Source organism: Crinia signifera, chromosome 7, assembly GCF_055691185.1.
Source record: "Crinia signifera chromosome 7, ASM5569118v1, whole genome shotgun sequence".
Taxonomy (NCBI): domain Eukaryota; kingdom Metazoa; phylum Chordata; class Amphibia; order Anura; family Myobatrachidae; genus Crinia; species Crinia signifera.
Window position 1 is genome coordinate 195,075,422 of NC_139223.1, and position 15,225 is coordinate 195,090,646.

Consider the following 15,225-nt stretch of genomic DNA (forward strand, 5'->3'; position numbering starts at 1 on the left):
TCTCACTACTTTGAGAACAGTTCCAAAAATTCCTACTTATGTCTAAATTCAGAGTCTGTGACAAGAAAATATGTGTTGGAGGGTGAATATAGTTTCAGAATAATAAGCTTTTTAATGCAAAAGAAAAAATATTGGCACATCATAAAGAATTTTGTTAAAAATGTGTTCTATTTTATTCTATGTTATATCGCAGCAATGCAAACATACAACATGTTCAGTCTCACATCACTATAATAATAATAACAACAATAGAACTGAGACTGTGTAATAAAATAATCTGAAAAAAATAATAATTTTAAAACATTTAAACACAATGGCTTTTAATTATGTTTCCTCTATATCCAAAGAAGGTCTCCATTGAAAAACAAGTGTGTCCTGGCGGAGTGGCCGGGCTGGGCATCCTGCTTTAGGGTGGAGTATCAGTTTGTTAGGAGAGAGCTCTGGCTTCGCGCCAGCAAATGTTTCATTCTTCTCAACCTTTTCATTCTTTAGTGATTTGTCAAAGAGGATGTTACAGGATAATGGCAGAGGAATGTGTGTTATTGCTCTACAAGCAGGCATGTCCAAACTATGGCCCTCCAGCTGTTGTGAAACTACAGGTCCCAGCATGCCTTGCCACAGTTTTGCTATTAGGGAATGCTAAAACTATGGCAAGGCATGCTGGGACTTGTAGTTTCACAACAGCTGGAGGGCCATAGTTTGGACATGCCTGGTTTAAGATAAGGGGGCAAATGTACTAAGCCTTGAAGAGTGATAAAGAGGAGAGAGATAAACTACCAACCAATTATCTCCTGTCATTTGTCAAACACAGCCTGCAACATGGCATTTAGAAGCTGATTGGAGGATACGTTAAGCAGGATTTACCAACCGCTTGCGGCACATCCAACCGCCTTTGTGCTGATACTAATCGCGGATGTGTTAACATATGCAATTAGTTCTGCAAAGGTCGGTTCTCCAATAAGAGCTGGTCCATGGACTTCTGGGTCTGAGGGTGCTGGTCCCTGACTTCCCTTCTGTGACTCGGGATTCCCTCTGCACATGCGCAGAGTAATGCCGGCGGCTGCTGGGCATGCTGGGAGGCACTGCGGATAGAAGCCCATTTACTCTGGGTCGCTATAAGCTAGGAGGAGGCCCATGCGCAGCCTCCCCAGGTTGAGGCCCCCTCCTCTATGCCGGTCGCGCAGTGCAATAGAGTCTGAGCACTAGAGCAAATTCTCCGGATCTCCCATTATGCAGCTTTAGGCAGCTGCCTAAGGGCACCATCCACTGGGGAGGCACAACTAAATCCATGGGAGGTATGACTGTCTTTCTCAGCCACACCTCCCAACATGGCCTATTCCAGGAGGAACCAAATGCTCTTTTCCTGGAAACATCTATCTGATGTTTTTATGAGCATTGGAATGTGTGTGTGTGTGTGTGTGTGTGTGTGTGTGTGTGTATACAGTATGCATATGTGTGTGTCATATTAGTTGGGGTATTTCAATGTAATATATTATGAATTCAGTACACTGCTGTGCGGCATAGTATGAATAGGAGGAAGCATGGGTGGTGTGTGAACTGTTACCATGGCGCCAAGAAACCTTGCATCGGCCCTGCAAGTGTATGTAATTCTCACTTTTTTTGCTCACCCCTTTACAAAGACTGCTTCATGGTGTGTGATCTGGAGGGCCAATCAGATTCTACAACATGCTTCATTGCAGATTTTCATTGGTCCGCTCGTTTCAACCACAGACCTCAGGCAAAGAAGTGCTGCTATTGCCAGTTCCAACCCACTTGGCACCACCTTAAATGGGGGGAGAGAGATAAATTACTGCTCATTGATCCCCAAAGTCAGTATAAAAATTCAATGTACCGCTGTCATATGTATGAATTGATAATGCATATTTATGGTTTTAAAATAAGAAGTTTGTCTGAAAGCTTTATGGTTTGTAATGTTCCCCTTATGTAGAAGTTATGGGAAGTGAAAAGATAAATATAGGCGGATGAATTCCGACCTCATCATAAATGTTTTGTCACTTTCCATGTGCTGTAATGCAATGCACAGCAGTGCTTTTACAAGCCAGTAGATGCTGAGAACACAGGCTCCCAGCAACCTAAAAACTGTCCTAGCAGCTAAATGACAAATTCATTTTCTCTATTACGTATCCATTTCCAGAATGCGATTGGGGGAGAGAGTTTTAGCTTTGAGCTTTTTTTTATTTAATTTTTTTGGCTGCTGAATTCAGTCCAACGTTATCTTGGATTTTTAAAGGAACCTTTAAATGGGAGATAAGTTTTTAATTTCAGTATGTCTATTTGCTTTTCATATAATAGTACATTTAGAAGAAAAATAGTTATGTGTTCATCAATGAGAGCAAGAAGCTAAGGTGCAAAATGGCCATAAAAAGGCTGATACGCAAAAAAGATTGATATATAATATAACACCCCAAAAAGTCACCGATATATGGGTATAACCCACAACTGCCACCTTTTTAGATGCATCCGACCAGTTCAGAGGGGGGATGAGGGTTGATTACTGTGGCATAACTATAAAATGTGTGCCCCTCCGCTGTAAATTTCGGTAATGCACCCCCCATTAAAATAAATCCCCCTCATCCCCCCCAACCCTGCCTAACCCCGCTGCCACTGCGGTCCCAGTGCTCCTCCTGGCTATCTGAGCCTGGCTCCTGCTAATGAAAATGACCATCACAAAATGGCTGCCCCTAACAGCAGACCATTTTTGAGGATGCTAGAGGATACTGTTGCCTCCTCTAGCATCCTCAAAAAGTGTCTGCTCTAAGGGGGGGCGGACATTTTGTGTGGGCTATTTTTCATTAGCAGGAGCAGGGCCGAAACTAGGGTTTCCGGCGCCCGGGCCAAGGCAATCCCGGGACGGGGGACACCAAATGACCGCCTTGGCCCTGGCACCGGAGACCCCACCCCCATTCACCGCCCCGCTGACAACATAAATGACCTCCTGTGTGCAGCCAGCGGGGGTCCGGTGACAGGCAGCAGGGTTCCGGGTAGCCGCTGTAGCGGCAGCTTGACTCCGCCCGTCTCTACTCTCTCCTACGAGCGCGGAGGCGGGAAACGCTGGTGATGACTCTTCACTTCCGGCAAGTCTTTTCAAAGTCATCACCAGCTCTTCCCGCCACCGCGCTCGTAGGAGAGGTTCCCCGTCCGGCCGGTGACAGCTGCTATACAGAGACACCGCAAGGCGGGCGCAAACGTGAACGGTCGCAGTTATAGCTGCATGGAGTCGGTCCGGACCATTTGGACTTTCACGCAAACCTGAAGCCACAGCCCTCCTTCCTCACATGTATGCAGCAGGGGGAGAGGGCGGGCTGTGCTTCCTGCCTCCCACCTCCTCTCCGGCCCCACAGGTGGGATGTGACCCGTAGACAGGAGGAACTCCAATGTTGCGATACAGTCTAGCACCAGCCTCCTCACACCCCCAAAATAATAATACAGCTGACTCAGGATCGGGGAGGTACTACACAGGGAACTACTTTGTTTGTGTGCTTCGTCTTCCTCTCACTTTGCATACAGTAAAATTTTAGAATATCTATCCACCAGCTCTCTTTCAGTTTATACTAGTAGTGTATGTAAACTTTGGGAGCCAGAGACCAGGAGATAGAGAGAGGGGTGGAAGCGGCTACTACCTCCCATTGTGCGTGAACCTGACAGCGCCCCCCCCCCCTCCAGCACCCGGTGCGCGTGCTCCCCCAGCCCCCCCCCCCTAGTTACGGCCCTGGCAGGAGCCATGAGGAGCGCCAGGACCGCAGACAAGTAGATCTGCAGGTCCCGGCGGCGGCAAGCAGAGGGTAAGGCAGGCTGGTCCCGGCAGCAGTGCAGCGTATTGAAAGCCCTGTAGACCTCCAGCGCACACACTTACTCTGCGCTTTCCCGTGACTGTGGGGTCTGTGGGGCTATTATTACGCCACTGGTTGATTACATCATTAGGCCCACCTCCTTAGTGGTACAATGCTGAGATATGTGATAGGGGTGGGGCTAAAATGATACATATTTGAATAATTTTGCACTGCCCCGTTTACACAGACCCCAGAATACCTTTATTATCTCCACAACCTGCACTCGTCACTAGGAAGTGGGCCAGCGAACATTTCAGGCCTCCTAGCACCCCACCAAATGCCCGCCCCTGACCACCCCCCCACCCCCGCTACTGCCCACATTCCGTTGCTAGCATGCAAGGGGACGTGTACGAGATCACATTCAATGATATGTAGCTGAAGGGGAAAGAACTCATTCGATGGTCGTCAACAAACGAATGATTTCTCTCCCCTTCTGAAATAAAAGTCAGTCTGAACTGACCTTAAGTTCCACCACGGATCACCGAAAACAGGGCGGGAACCCTGAACCCATATGAACGGGACTGAATTGGACCCTTGATGCTGGAGATGTGCCTGCTCTTCCAGCAGTGCGGGAGACTACTGGAAAAAACTGGAGTCTCCCGCAGAGTAGGCAGTTATGGTGTACTAAGTGGTAGATTTACTAAAGCTTCTAAAAGTGATTTAAACAGTGATGAAGGTGCAAATAGATACCAGGTTCTGTGTAATGTAACCCAATAGATTATATAATCTGCTATGAGCAACACCAGAAATTTTCATTATTTGAAGCTTCAGTAAATCTACACCTAAGAATCTCGGGAAGGCTAAACGCCACCCGCCGACCGAACGCCACCCCCGCCGCGCAAATCCTCGCATTTACATGCAAGGGGATGCGTACGCTTACACATCCCCTCACATGCGGCCGCACTGGTGAAAAATCATTCAATGGTCGCTCTGACATCACATGTGTCATGTGACATCAGCTGCCCGCCCCGCGCAGGCATTGACACCCAGCATTTTCATAGGGCTGCCCCCTGTCCGTCCCCTTCCCTCCCCTGATAGTGGGAACACCTCGGTGAGTGTGATACTCACCAATGGCACTACTGTGCAGTCTCCAGGGATGATTCTTCATTCCCATACCAAGATGGCCACCTGTACTATTACTGTGCCGCCATCTTGGCAGTTCTGAGACGGCGATGCCATTACCTGTGATACTGCTGTCCTAACACCTGCACTGCGACGGGCATCACAGAGACTGTCTGGTGATCTGTGTGGATCCTGCTCAGCTTCCTGCTCCTCCTATACCGCTGTAACAGTAAGTACAAATGTATTACCAACTGCACAACAACCATCTGGTTATGTTCCACAGGACTTGTTCTTGGTGAAATCAGTTTATTCTGGTATCTGCTAATGCCAACTGTACACAAGTATTTCCAATATGCCTTTGTCCCCTTGTCAAGTATCTGCCCATTACCCCATGTGCGCCTCTGCCTGTCTGCCCCTTTTAATCCCCTACTAACATGTACTGTACGTCTCCCTTTATCCTCTTATCCCCTCTATCCTCCCACCCCATCTATTCCAACTCCATCTCACATCTGCCTCCACCATCCAGTTTGCCCTAGAACCCCACCATCCCTTCCTCTCCACTCCTCTTCATGCCGTCCCAGTTTCCTCTTCTGCATGTTGTTCCAAACCATAACTCTGAACCTCCAAGGGGTGCAACTCATTATAGTATGCACCCCATAGGGCAGGAGTGGCCAAACCTGTCCTCAAGATCTGCCAACAGTTCATGTGTCTCAAGCAACCTGTGGATCTGTAGTAGGAATGAATGCAGCAGGTTTGAAAGCATGACAGTTAGTAATGACTACACCTGAGCACATAGGGGGTGCCAGCTCTGTGTCCACATGGCCATGGACAATGGCTGCATGGATCATTTGCACTGGGCCTCACAATTTCGGATGGCCCCCTTGTTGGGGTACTATTAGATAAACACCCTGCCTGGTATAGAATGAAATACTGCCAATATTTGCCGGTAGAACAGAAGTTGTGTGTGTGTGTTCCACCCGCGTTGTACAATGAATGTGAGTTACGTCTCATTGGAACAAAGAAGATTTGATTAGTGAAGAACTATTGAATAATGATAATATCAAATTCAATTAAAGGAAATAACCACTTGTGTGACTTGTTTGTGACCCAGAGCCGCACCTCATAGACCCAAAGCAACATGATTGTAAGTTGAATCCTTTGCCTTGCTTTCTTAGTAATATATATATATATATATATATATATATATATATATATATATATATATATACTGCCTAGCAGAGTGTTTAATATATTGCCTGCAGATGAAAGATGATTATGGGTCTGACTGCTGCAGCTTATCCCATAGTTGTTTCTGCAAATTTATGCTGATGGTAGTGTCAGTGCTTCTCCTGCTGTGCAGCCGCGTGTCAGTGTGTGCCCGGTAGGGGATGCATGTGACTCTGGGCGAAATGTATTAATATACATCGCCGCCCCTCACATGGCATTCCCCATAGAAACCTAGAAATTCCTGCATCTTACATTCGGGGGATTCAGGGTGTTTTCGGAGAATAAGCCACAAATATTAAATAATAAATGGGCCCCTAGGTCATCATGAGACTATCGGGACCCAAATATTACCACCTTAAACTTGTTCTGGCAGTGTTGTACTGAGGCATGAAAGGCCACTGGGGGGACGCAGAGGTAGGGCCCATTTTTACACATGTGGTCAGTCTCCGGAGGGAGTGTGGCCAGCCATCATATAAATATCCTAACCATTAGAGAATGCGTGGTCTGGGCCCTTTAATATACATGTTCCCTATAGGAGAAGGTGGGGCCAATCCTGGGGTTCCCCTGTAATACCCTTGTGGGTCAGACCAATGCTGGTTATATCAGAATATTACACATGTGTTGCAGAAACATACTAGGAGCAATTAAGTCAGCAGCTAATTAATCAACTGTCTAGTGTCCGGTTGTGTATCTCCGAAACACTGCCATCTGTTGGCAGCGAGTGAAACTACATCTCTTTCTCACACATGCACAAACACAGAGGCAATTGCAAGGTAGCAAACTAGCTTTCGAAGCATTTGCTTCCAGCGGGCTTACTAGTATTGAGCGCTATGAAAAATATAAAATGTTACTCCCCTATTACAGGATGTCTCCTCCGTTTCTACTTTGTATATCTCAAGAGCCGTATATAGGAAGGGAGAAAATAAAAAATTAGAGAGATCTTCCTGTGGTGCTGGTATGATTTTATATTCTCAGTATCCCCTTTGGATGACACTTGTAAAATCTCTGCTGGAAATATAAAAAGTGTGGTTTTAGTGGATTCCCCTTTCCAATTACCGGTACTCACAAGGTTCAGAGTAAAGCTGGCATGTCAGTGAAGCCTCAGTGTTCCCTGTTCCAAATGTGAGGATGAATGGATCACAGATGTCCACTAGGGTAAAACAATTGGCTTGGGGTACTCATCTTTACAGGTTTCCAGAGTCCAGCTGTGGGATGGAAAACAGAAAAAGCGGGGCCCTGTTTTTCTGAGTCCCAAAGATGGGGTCACTCCCTCCAGGTCAGGCAGCACCAACGCGTTTCGATCTGTACATCAGATCTCTTTCAAGGTGTTCAAGACCATTTTCAAAAACAGCTATTTCCATATTATATGAATGAGTTAAAGGCATAATGAGTCTAACATGCTTCAATATAAAATCTGTTTAAAACAAGCTGCAATTAGCAAGGAAATTTTTTATTTAGTGCTTAATGCGGTATAGGTCAGGGGCTAATCTGTGGTTCCTCGCCCAGTTTTTTAATCTCCAATACAAAAGCACACTTCCTAATAATAATTGTGAAACTCAAGGAAGCCTAGGAGTTTCCTTAGCTTCCTCAGGGGACCCCCAGGAGACTGCGTGTATGTCAGAAGGTTATATCAGAGGAACTGTGCTGGCAGCAGACTATTACTAGGCGTGCATACCGTCACACATATCCTGACATCATCTGTAATCAGGCACTGATCTCACCAGACAGTAACACAATACATTTCCTTTCTGCCATTGCCAGTAATCATGAAATCTAAGAAATATGACAGGAGAAAGATACAAACATTAATCTCTTGATTACTACAGCAGCAGCCTGACGGGTGGTCTCATCTCTCTGTACTGCTCTGCACGGCAAATGCTTTAGCTGAGACCATCCAGCTTTCTACACAGCAACCCGGGTCTGACCCAAGTTTAAATCAGGTCAGTATTCCAGGTTGCTGGACCCAGGTGATTTGAAAAGGCCCTTTCACACCGCACGTCAACCCGGGTTGGACCCGGGTTATTTGTGTGATGCGAAAGGGTTATTAAAGTGCCCCTGACATCGAGGGTCATGCAGCATCGCAGGATAACCCAATGACTGGCAGCAGTCACCGACTTCCAGTCTCTGGGTGTAGTCTACTCTACATCTTCCAGCCACACTGGCCGAGTCCCAGCACAGCTTTCTCTGTTAGCGGGAGAGAAAGGTGCAGGCATATTGTAGTGAGCCCTGCGATTATACTATCTCAGGATGACGTTATTATCACAGGGCTCACTGCTGTGTTTTGTTTACATTTTCTTATTCAGTAAATTTGCTAGATTTCATTTCCCATTATTAGTATGGGAAATGCGATCTGGTCACTTAAAATGTTTTTAAAAATTTAAGGGGTTAAAGTAGTTTTTGTATTTACCTCACAAAATAATGCAATTTTAATGCTTTTACATATTTTAGGTGGGAGACATTGAAGCTGATAGTGTAGGAGAAGTGAACGCACGCACATGACACTGGCCACACCCACATACCATTGACCACACCCACACAGCTTCTCTGCTTCACATAATTAGGCACGTGATCATTTTCAGCCGCAGACCTGTTCTTTCTGATAAGTGCAATCATTACATCTGTACTCCACAGAATAGTAATTGGTCTTGTTAACCACTCTTGAGGCATCCAGCGGCACCGACAGCCTTGCTGGGCCCAGGTACTTGGAGGGGGCGAGACCAATGCATGGAGGTGAGCTTTGATATCTAGTATTTGTGTGCATAGGACCTTACTCATTTACAGTAAGCTGTGTTGGGTTTGTAAATACATCCATTTGTCAGACATAACGAATAAAAGCTGCAATTATCTAACAATGAGTTAATTTCGATTGTTGTCCCGAGATTCCTAGATCAGTAAGTGACACAGAATTTAGCTGGCACCAGTGTCATAACTACTCACTTGTTGTGTGACATCTTTGAAATGATTAGCATTTGTGTAGACAACTGTTACATATGTAAAAGCTTCTGCATGTCCTGGTATTTGCTGAACACAGCCATCCCGACATCTTGGGGATCCAGATCCGAATAAAGGATGCCACAAATTCTACTGCCAAATATATGGACTTTAAGGGCCTGATTCAGACCTGATGGCACAGCTGCGGCGGTCGGTTCACAGTACGCATGCGCGAGGCCGTCCTGCAATGAAATCCAACCACTGTTTCTATTCGCATTCCGTTCACAAGGTGATCGACAGAAACCGGCAGATCAGGGGGAGTGGTAAGAAAAACGCTGGGAGTGTCTGAGCCTTTTAGGGGAGGGTGTGTGATGTCAGCAACAGGCCGGATACGCCTGTTTTATCGCAGCCGCTGAGTAATTCTCTGGCTACTTTGAGTGTGCGATGACTTGTACCCAGTGTAAAAATCGTTCGATGGTGAGCCTGGTTTTGGACATATTCGCACGGCTGCAAATGGATGTGTAACTGTATACATCAATTCGCACATCTATGGAATGTTAAGCACCTAAGAGTTAGGCTGCTGAGGGGACAGCCAGGGGTAAGCACTAGGGGGATGCTAAGGGTTAGGCCGCAGGAGGCGAGAGTTAGGGTTAAGGGTTAGGGTTGGCCACCGCTGGAACGGGTGTGGATCATTAGGTCTACAGCAACTAGGTCGACAAGCATTGGGTCGACACCACTAGGTTGACCGGCAGCAAGGTCGACAAGGGTCTAGGTCGACATGGGTCAAGGTCGACATGTGTCTAGGTCGACATGGGTTTAGGTCGACATGGGGTTTTTCACTGTTTTTTTACCCAAATGTCAATACTGTCAACATGGATGCAGTTTGAAGTGCACCAATGCTCGGCACAATATTTTATTCTCCCCCCACGCCCCAATGTGGGTGGTAGGGCATGAAATACCGCCTGTCGGCACATGTTGGCTCAAAAAACAGTGGAAAACCCCATGTCGACCTTTTGACTGTTGACCTTGCCCATGTCGACCTAATGTGTATGTCGACCTAATGACCTGTGGACTTAAACCCATGTCGACCTGGACACATGTGGACTTTGACCCATGTCGCCCTAAACCCATGTTGACCTTGTTGACTGTCGACCTAGTGTGTCGATCCAATGCTTGTTGACCTAGTTGCTGTAGACCTGATGACCGTGTCCCGCTGGAACTGCTCCACAACACCCATAAGTCGCAGTCACCATTAAGGTCCATTACCAGCTAAGTGCAGCACTGTGTTGGCTGTTTTGTTGACATTCTAATTATGTTGGCATCGCATCAGTTCAATGTGGAAATGTTGGGTACATCAACATGATGAACCCAAAGCTTCACATATTACATATGCACTGAAATCTTTACGGATCCTGAGCAATAATGGGTAACATGCTTCTTTTTATTATTTCATTTTAATACCGCCCAGCTGACATTTAATCTTAACCCTTTGAGTGACAAGTGAATTTATCAAAAATAGATGTGAAAATTGCCAAGCAAACATTTTTATTCACCATAATAACTATAATGATTACCTTATACAGGGAATATAATCTTTTTTTGCGCATCATTTTTTATTGGAATTTATATAACAAATGTGAGCGACGCTGGCATTTTTAGCAGATATTTTGCACATCTCAAAGGGTTAATATTCAGTTTTAATTTCCTATTCACCACTATTGATAGAAAGCTCCTGTAATCTTGAGGATGACAGCCATTCCCTGCATAGCGCTGCAGATGAGAACGCACAACTGCTCAGGCTGTGACAGCTGTATAACAACATTGCAGATACCAGTGACAGCTGTCAGCTCACAGAGACTGGCAGGAAGTTAGAGGAACGTACATTATACTGTGCACCAAAATGATTACTTAAATATTACATTCTATTGATGCAATGCTGGGTAGAGAAATTAACCCCTGCAAATAGACTACTAAATATATTAGTTTCATTTACATATTTCAAGTTTACCTTGGTATTCTCAATAGAAATGCAATAACAATTGACAATAAATATGAGATGGGCCACGGAGGTCAACAAAAAAGGACTGATTCAGTTTTCCCATAGTCAGGCAGCATTCACTAAGATAATTACCCCAAGGCAGCCCATGGTGTTTATTAACGTCATGTGTCAGGACACCGTGAAAAGGGGCAATGATTGGGTGTGATGCTTCAGTGTCTACTGGGCAATTATAACTTCAGTTTTAAGAGATCCAAGAAAAAACGTTTTTAATACTTAATTACTATTATATCCAGTTTAAAAATATTTTTTGGGCAATAGGAGTGAGCAGAGCCGGCCTTATCTAATTTGAAGTCCTAGGCAATATTTTGGTTAATGTCCCTAGTACTGTCACTAGTTCTGCCCCTGACCCATTGCTCCTTATTCACTTTACGCCACACAGTATTGCTCCTTATTCATTAAACACCACACTGTATTGCTCCTTATTCACATTACAGCACCCCGTATTGTTCCTTATTCACACTGCACCATACATTAGTGCCCTTTATACATGTTACACCACACAGTAGTGAATCTTATACACATCATTTTGCTGTACTCCCCCAAAGGCCAATGGAAGGAGGAGCTGCTGCAGTTGGGTATACACAGCAGTCCTCCCCCCAATGAAGGTGGCAATTTTTGTTATTGCCCCCACTGTCTCTGTTTCCCACACTGGTGCTCCCACTACTGATGGCTCAGTTGTGTGAGCTGGATTCCCTTGGCATTTTAAATCCCCTAGGCAATTGCCTAGTTTGGCTATGCCTAGCGTCGTCTCTGGGAGTGAGCTAGAAGAGGCTTTGATCACTAAGGGCCACATTTGTTCACAAAAAAACGTCACTATTTATAACATTAAAGCCTGTGACTGGCTATTATTTGACAGCACTTCTGAGCTGCATAACATAATTTATGCAACATGAGGTGTTTTAACAAATGGTAATTAATTCCATTACTTTATTTACCAAGCACTCAGCGACTGTAGATGAACCGAGGACACTGGGTCTTTTTCTTTTAAATGACTGAGCGTGGGAATTGGGGTTTCCTGAGCAATCACATCTAGCAGGACAGCAAGCACGGCTAAGGCGTGCATTATGGGATTATTCATGCCTGTTTTCTATAAAGATTTAAAGGGCTGTCTAGTAACATTGAACTTTTTTTCCTTCTATTGTCACTTTAAGGGAAAAATACTGTACGTTCAGCATGGGCTAATCCTCTCCGCTCCGATGGCATCTCAAGGGGCTTGTAGCTAATTTAAAAAACAGATGTACTGGTATGGGAAAAAGCGCATCCTTGCAGGATGTAGCCCGGACTTTGCTCACTTATCAAAACTGTGTCATAGTGATTGGCAAGGAAATGGCTCAACTGCCCAAATAGTGCAAATGATGACTCAGGAAAAAAAACATAAAATAATTATCCATAACAAAATTATAATTAGAACGGAGAGGGCAGCTATTAGGAAAAATAGCTTTGTGTTTGTCCTTTGCAATGATAAGTTATGCACAATGTGACACAGAGGGTATGTTTTATTTTATCTATCACATAATTGCCATTTTGTGGCACAGAGGACGAAGAGACAGCTTTTACTTGATCATTTGCTTCAACTAACATTTTCCCATGGTGCCTAATCTCCCCTAACGTACATGTAGCTAATACATAGTTGCCTACCCTCCTGCATTCTGCAGGAGACTCACTGACATAGAAGCAATCTCCCTCTCTCCCTCATTAGTCTAGCAATCTCCCTCATTTCACCTAGCCCACATTACACTGTTACATTTTGGGGGGAAAAGGAATGAGATATAGATACATTTACATTGAATCATTAGCACCATTTCCCAGCACTTTACCAAGTATAGTAGCTCTTACTAACTGCTTTGGGCTCATCTACATTTGGATATAAGTCAATTTTAAAAGATTCCCCTCAGATGTAGCAGTACACACCCACACTTTTAGGTGCCACGTTCACAATCTCTTTTCACAATTTCTCCATATATGGAGCTAGCCACACCCTTTGGGTGGAGCATGACACGCCCCCTAAATGGGGCGCTGTGCAAAATTCTACTGCCAACTATAATCTCCCTGAAACTAGTTTTCAAAAGTAGTATGATCTAATAAAATATAGGAAATATAACTTTAAAGGGCCAGATTTAAGGTTGGCCTTGCAGGATGCAAAAACATGTTGTTTTGCTGCAAATGCAAGTAAACAAGTAACTCAATAATTACATAAGTAAATTAGTAGATGTGCAGGTACGGATCTGCCCGGTACTTACCGCCATATTAGTGCAAGCCAAACTGTTCGTATTGGCTATCCAAAACATGTGACAGCCGATAGCCAATAAGATCCCTCTTTGAGATCCGACTAAATCTGGAGGGAAGACAAGAATGAACTATTGGTACTTATGTAGTATCTGGGCGCCCGATTTTTTGATTGTATGCCTTAACTTAAGGTATACAATCAGTGCGATGCGATGCGATATCGCATCGCATGCGACCATATCGCATGCGATGCGATGCGATGACCCGATTTTCCCATAGGATTCAATGTTAAAATGGACTGAGTCCATTTTAACACGGAATACAATGGGGAAAAGGGGTCCTTTTCATACCCCTACTATCCAAGTGGGCATGGAGTTGGATATAAACCTGTGGCGAGCCCGAAGCGTGGCGAGCGAAGCGAGCCCCGCGAGGGGACGGTATTCTGTGTCCCCTCGCGGGTCTCGCTACGCTCGCCACGCTTCGGGCTCGGTGGCTCGCTACGCTCGCCACAGGTTTATATCGCACTCCATGCCCACTTGGATAGTGGGGCAAGGAACAGGACCCCTTTTTCCCATTGAATTCTATGTTAAAATGGACTCAGACCATTTTAACATTGAATCCTATGGAAAAATCGGGTCCATCGCATCGCATCGCATCCGATTTGGTCACATGCGATGCGATGCGATGTGCCCGATCCGACCCGATTTCTAAATCGGGCGCCCAGATACTACATAAGTACCGAACTATTTACAATGATTAATGGCATCTGAAGAGCGAGTTCCCTATTGGGCAGTGGTGTAACAATAGCAGGCGCCCTCCCCCTCCATCTCCTCCCCTCATTATCACTGCTGCCCACCAGGACCAGCAGAACCTCCTGTCTGCGGTCCCGGCGCTCCTCCTGTTAGAATGTCACTTGCAAAATGGCTGCCCCCTCATAGCAGATGGTTATTAAGGATGCTAGAGAAGGTGGCGACCTCCTCTTGCATCCTAAATAACGGTCTGCTTTAAGGCGGCGGCCATTTTGCAAATTACATTCTAACAGGAGGAGCGCCGGGACCACAGACAGGAGGATCTGCTGGTCCCGGCGGGCAGCAATGGACCGGGCGGCGGAGGTGCAGAGGAGATGGCACACAAATTTTAGTTGCGGGGGGTGCCCAAATCAAAGTTACACCACTGCTATTGGGGCAAAGCACTGAAATCTCATCTTCAATGTTTGGTAAATTGGGTTATATCACAATCCCCATAGAGGCCTAATGGGAATGATGGAATTCTGCTAGTCCATCATTATTGCAGGACATATGTGTGTTATCTCCTTTATTACTGCCTCGATAAATGCTGGTCAAGTTCTAAATATCACACAGAAACAGCAGTTTGCGCATGAATTTTAGAATAAGGATGAAATATACTAAAATGAAAATTCTGCCAAAACGCTGTATCTAAATTCTAGGTATGTACCGGCATTATGTATCAGATCCAAATTACAATGCATAGTACACCCTGCCCTAAGGCAAGCTGATAAATAGGCCCCATTAGGACATCATATCCTTAAATTGCATTCAATGAATTTAAGGGTTTGGATAGTTTGATTTTAAACCTTGTAATATTTATAAAGTATTCTTTTAATGCAAAATATTATGTAAGGAACTGTAATTACTCGGTCTAAAATCCATTGGTGACTCAGTGTATTTAATAAAAGCCTAAATAATGCACAACCTTCTTCTTATATTGGCAATTAGCTAAATGAAGTGCAACCCTTTAACCTGAGACACCGATTCGATTTAAGTAACATGAGTCAGACTTATTTTACTGGTAGATCAGTCTTCCAATAGATTAAGTGTAATGTTGCCGTCTACGTCCTTTCCCAATGTG